Raw genomic sequence first — 6,000 nt, 5'->3', positions numbered from 1 at the left:
AAATGACCTTATGAGAAATCAAGAAGCAATAAAACAATATCAAAATAATAAAAAATAGAAAACAATATGAAATACCTCATTGGAAAAGCAACTGACCTGGAGAATAGATCCAAGATAGACAATTTAAAAATTATTGGTCTACCTAAAAGCCATGATCAAAAAAGAGAGCTTAAACATCATCTTGCAAGAAATTATCAAGGAAAACTTTCCTTATATTCTACTGAGGGTAAAACAGAAATTGAAAGAATCCACCAATCACCTCCTGAAAAACATCTCAAGATGAAAACTCCCAGAAATAGTATATCCAAATTCCAGAACACCCAAGTGAAAATATTGCAACATCTAAAAACAAACATTTCAAGTATAGAGGAGTCACAGTTGTTAGGTTAACAAAAAATATAGCAATTTCTACATTAAATGACCAAAAGGCATGAAATATAATATTAGAGAGTGCATTGGATCTAGGAATACAACCAAGAATCACCTAGCCAGCAAAACTGTATATAATTTTTCATGGAAAAAGGTAGATATTCAATTAATTAGAGGACTTTCAAGTATTCATAATGAAAAGATCAGAGCTGAATAGAAACTTTGATTTTCAAATACAATACTCAGGAGAAGCATAAAGAGGTAATTAGGAGAGAAAAATCTTAAGGGATATAAGATTTATTTACATTCCTACATGGGGGAATGATAATTGTAATTCATAAGAACTTTCTTATAATTATGGCATTTAGAAAAAGTACACATAGAAAGCACAAGTGTGAGTTGAATATGAGCTGATAATCTCTAAAAATATAAAATTAAAGCATGAGAAAGGAATGCACTTGGAGAAAGAGAGTGAAGTGGAATTGTATAAATTATGTGCTACAAAAGCGTTAAGAAAAAGATTTTACATTGGAGATAGAAGGTCATATTAGGTGAGGGAATAGTCAGAGACAAAACATTTGAGGAGGAACAGGGTGAGAAGAGAGAATAGAACAAATGGAGGGAAATAAAGTTAGGCAATTAATTATGAAAATAATTTTGAAGTATGCTTCTCTGATGAAAGCTTCATTTTTAAAAATTTATAGATAACTGAGTCAAATCTCTAAAAAATTAAGAGACATTACACAATTGATAAATAATCACAAGATTTGAACCATGCCTGAAAGGCTATAAAATTATACATATATTTTAACCTAATAATATCACTACCAGGAATAAATCCCAAATAGATTTTTAAAAAGGAAAGGGATATATATGTACAAAAATATTTATAGCAGCTCTTCTGTCACGGCAAAGTATTGGAAATTGAGAGGATGACCATCAAGTGCGGAATGGCTAAATTAGTATGTAATTTTGATGGAATACTATTGTTGTATAAGAAATTAGAAGCAGGATGCTCTCAGAATACAAAACAAAATAAAACTGGAAAGTCCTCCATGAATTTAAGCAAAGTGAAATGTATTGTTCAATAGTAATAACAATGTTCTGGGGTGATCAGCTGTGAATGATTTTGCCATTCTCAGTAATACAATGATCCAAGCTTACTCTGAAGGATTTATGATGAAAGATGCTATCCATACCCAAAGAAAGAACTATACAGATTGAAGCATACTTTTTTCCATTTTAACTTTGTTGTTCTTGAGGTTTTATCTTGGGGGACAGATGGGATCTGTGTTTTCTTTCATAACATGACTTCTATTGTAAATGTTCTGCATAATTTCACATGTACTTACTTAATAAGGTAGGGAAGAAGGGAGAGAATGTGCAACTCAGAATCATTAGAAACAAATATAAAAATTATTTTACATGTAAACGGGAAAATAAAATATTAAATATATGAGAAAAAAAAAGATTCAACTACACAGAAACCTAGTCTTAGAGGTCTTTCCCTATTCTGCACTTTCCCTCCATCCCAGATGCTAATGCTCTTATCAGATTCATCTACTTTGCATATACCTCATTTCATTAAAATGTGAGCTCTTTGAGGAAAGGGACAGTGTTTTTGACCTTCTTTGTATCCACAGCATTTACTACATTTTTGGGCACATAATAAATGCTTCATAATTGCTGACTAGTTCGATTTGCTCAGCACCTGGTATATAATCATATTTTTATGATTATACATGCAAATGTGAAGTTAACAGACTTCTTTACTTAAGTCCCAAATAGAATCTTTCCCCCCCCCCTACTTATAGGACAGTATTTTTTAAAAGCCCTAAAAAACTTTACATTCTTGATTTTATGGATAGGTATTCTCCCCATCAGTGCATATTGCAAAAACCCTCATTACTTTATTTTATGTTACTCTTGTCCATGTTCTCTTAGAGATCCTCAGGAAAAGATCTAGTGTGTTGCTGGTCTTATTCTAGGCTTTTTTTTTTTTTTTTAACATTCATCAAGTACTAAAGTATCATATAAATTGCTCATCTCTGATACCTTGCTGTCAGAGCCTTTGTAGTCCATCTCCTTGGTTGGACTTGCATATGCTGGAATATTTAATTTTTCAATATTTAGACGAATTTTGTTTTCTGAGTATTATGAAACTCAATTAATGCAACTAAGTCTTATTGAGTTAGAAGAACCTTTCAAATCCTGAAAAAACTGTCATTTTTTGGAGGGAAGTGAGGAGATTTGAAGTTGGGGAGCACAACATGTGGGAAAATATTATGGTTTTCTGATCCCTAACTGGTACCTATCTTACTCTACTTATCTTGTGTGAGTGACTGTAACTCTTCATGTCTCACTTTGTCTATAAAATTAGGAATTGATCACAATGATTGCCAAGGTCACTTCCATTTGTTTTTCAGTTGGTTTATTTTGATGTAATTTCATAGACTTTTTTCTAGAGGGTTTTCTTAGCAAACATAATGGAGTGTTTTGACATTGTCTTCTCCAGCATACCTCCATTACACAGAAGAGAAATTGAGGCAAATAAATACTAAATGACTTGATCACATAGCTGGTAAGTATCTGAGGTTGAAATTTGAACTCAGATCTCCTTAACTCTCAGGTTAATGCTCTAACCATTGTACCACTGCCCAGTATTTTTAATCCCATTTTTAACTTATGTTGACCATGCAACCATGGGCAAAGCACTTGACTTCTTTCACATGTCTCATGAAGCCTTGATTTCCTCATCTGTTAAATGGTGATAGTAGTAGTTACACTCTTACAGTGTTTTTGTAGAGAAAGTACTTTATAAACCTCAAAATTATGTGTGTGTTTGAGAGAGATACACAAAGAGATAATTTACTTTATTTTTATATAGTTAGAATTTTTCTTTTTGCCTCCCTCTTTCCCTCATACAAATTTGTCAAATGTGAACTAATTTTCAAATTGATGTACCGATAACATGGAAACAATAATATCTAACTGAAGCCAGATTGTACCATCAAAATTTAATAGAGATGAAGTAAATAGTAATCTGCTCTCACACACTATGTCAAGAAAGCTTAATTTTGTTATTGTATCAATTTAAATGGGTCTATAAAGTATTGAGGTAGAAAAGATGATATGTTTATTTTTTTTTTAAAAGGTGAATTTAAGAATACTTTTTTATGGGTGTTTATTGTCATATGGGAAAACTCAATAAATATAGATAATGAGATAGCACATAAAAGCACCAGGGAAAAAAAGTGATAATATTTTAGAGTTTTGTTGTTAAACACTTATGTAAAAGATCTTGAATTTTGTTTTTTTTTCCTATGGAATTTTGACATATGCCACTTGGAGGCACTCTTATGCTGTTGTAATGTGCAATTTATATGATCAGCGCTTCATATAATGAAACTATCATTTTTTATTTCCTTTTTGCTCCTAATAATCACTTGGGAATGGGTAATTAACACTGGTTGTGGTAGTTAAACTTTGACATTATTCATATTTATCACCTTGTAATTTTTGCTAGGGTAAACAGTCCCCTATACATTTAATAAATCTGACTTCATTCATGTCTGTGAAGGGTGACAGAATCATTTTAGGACATTACTTTGAAAACAGCTTAACAATAGATCTCAGTTTATAAGGTAATGGGTAGTATTCAAATAAGAATTTGGATTTTTCCTCTTATTTTAATTTTTCATTTAAATGTTATTCAAGGCAGGATACTTGATGAGATACTTAGAGATACATCTGATAAGAATAAGTTTTGCTCATGACATCTTTTTTCCTAAGGAATATTATAGAAAGAAATGAGGAGATTTAAAAAATAATTTCTTCATTATGCAATAGTATGGAAAATATTAATTAAAAATTCATTCTCAAGAAGAGATTACATTTCATGTTCATTAATTCCTTATAAAAGAGTGTTATTATATAGAAACAATAGTCCAAAATTAGCTGTAAACTAAAAATTTGTATAACCATATAATGCCCATTTATCCTCATTCTTTTATAATTCCTTATCAATGTACATCTAGATAAAATATATCAAATTGGATTGTTAGTTTCCAATTACTTTTCATTATTTTAAATATTTATTCTTCAAGTTTTTAAGTATTTAATAAAGATGCAAATATAGTTTGCCTTTTCTTTATGCACAGTGAACATAGTATGCATAAGATAATGTAATTAAGAATAATCATCCATTTTAAGTATTTGAATATGATCTATTCGTCTTTTATTATGGATATAAATAATTTAAAAAATCATTCCTGTGATTTCATTAATATAAGGAACTAACAGAGATGAAATTCCCCCTACCAATTTTAATCAGCTCATTCTTTGCAGTTTATAATCTTAGAGAGTTGACTGGAATATTGTCAGATTAAATAATTTGTTCACAGTTACCAAGCCATTATATATCAAAGGTTGAACTCAGATCATTGATGATAATGGTTCTAAATGCTTAAAGGAAGTTTTGGATATTTGTCTCAGTGATACAGATAGCAACCCATGCATTCCTGCCTATCTTCTGAGACCGAAGCTGACATTCATAAAATTGACCCAAGGCTTTCCTGCAAAATACTGCCATTAAACACAGCTACATGCTTTCTTGCTTTATTTTGACATATTCAGGATACTAATGTAGTACATAGATTGCCTAGTGATTATCCTACTCTCCAACAATTTGATTAATATATTTTTTATTCTTTAATCTCTTTTGTTTCTTTGTTTCTTTAGAATTTTTCATTTTTCTTTTGTAAATTGTTGTAGACTGCTTATATTTGTATATATATATATATATATATATATATATATATATATATATATATATACTCACATATGTGTATGTGTATGTGTGTGTGTGTGTGTGTGTGTGTGTGTGTGTGTGTGTGTGCATATTGATGAGTAATCCTAAATTGTTTATCCAATCATATATCCTCTTCTGGAAATTTGTGACTCATCTACTTGATTTTACCCATTTGGATAGTTATTCTGAGCTCTTCTCTTCTGAATAATTTATGAACCAAATGTAGGAAGCTTTTCAGTGTACTGAGACTGTACACAATGTCAGTTGGGGTACCTCATTTTCAAGGTCTATAGTAATCTAGCATTTGATAATCCCCCAGACTCCACCTTCTACAATAAGAGTTCACTATTTGACAGAAACTGCTTTGAAAACTGGAAAAGAATATATCAGCAGAAACTCGGCAGACACTGACATTTCACACCCCACACCAAAATAAGGTCAAAATGGGTACATGATTTGGGCATAATGAATGATACTATCAACAAATTGGGAGAACAAGAGATAATTTACCTATCAGACCTTTGAAGAAGAGAGGAATTCATGACCAAAGAAAAGTTAGAGAACATTATGAAAGGCAAAATGGACCATTTTGATTGCATTAAATAAAAATTGTTTTGCCCAAACAAAACCAACAGAAACAAAATTAAAAGGCATGTGCAAAGCTGGGGAAAAATCTTTAAAGCCAGTGTTTCTGATAAAGATCTCATTTCTAAGATATATAAAGAAAAGTGGCAAATTTGTAAAAATACAAGTTATTCCCCAATTGATAAATGGTCATCGGATATGAACAAATAATTTTCAGATGATGAAATAAAGCCATC

The sequence above is a fragment of the Sminthopsis crassicaudata genome, chromosome 3 (genome assembly GCF_048593235.1).
Source record: "Sminthopsis crassicaudata isolate SCR6 chromosome 3, ASM4859323v1, whole genome shotgun sequence".
In the NCBI taxonomy this organism is placed as follows: domain Eukaryota; kingdom Metazoa; phylum Chordata; class Mammalia; order Dasyuromorphia; family Dasyuridae; genus Sminthopsis; species Sminthopsis crassicaudata.
This window is presented reverse-complemented; position numbering follows the sequence as displayed.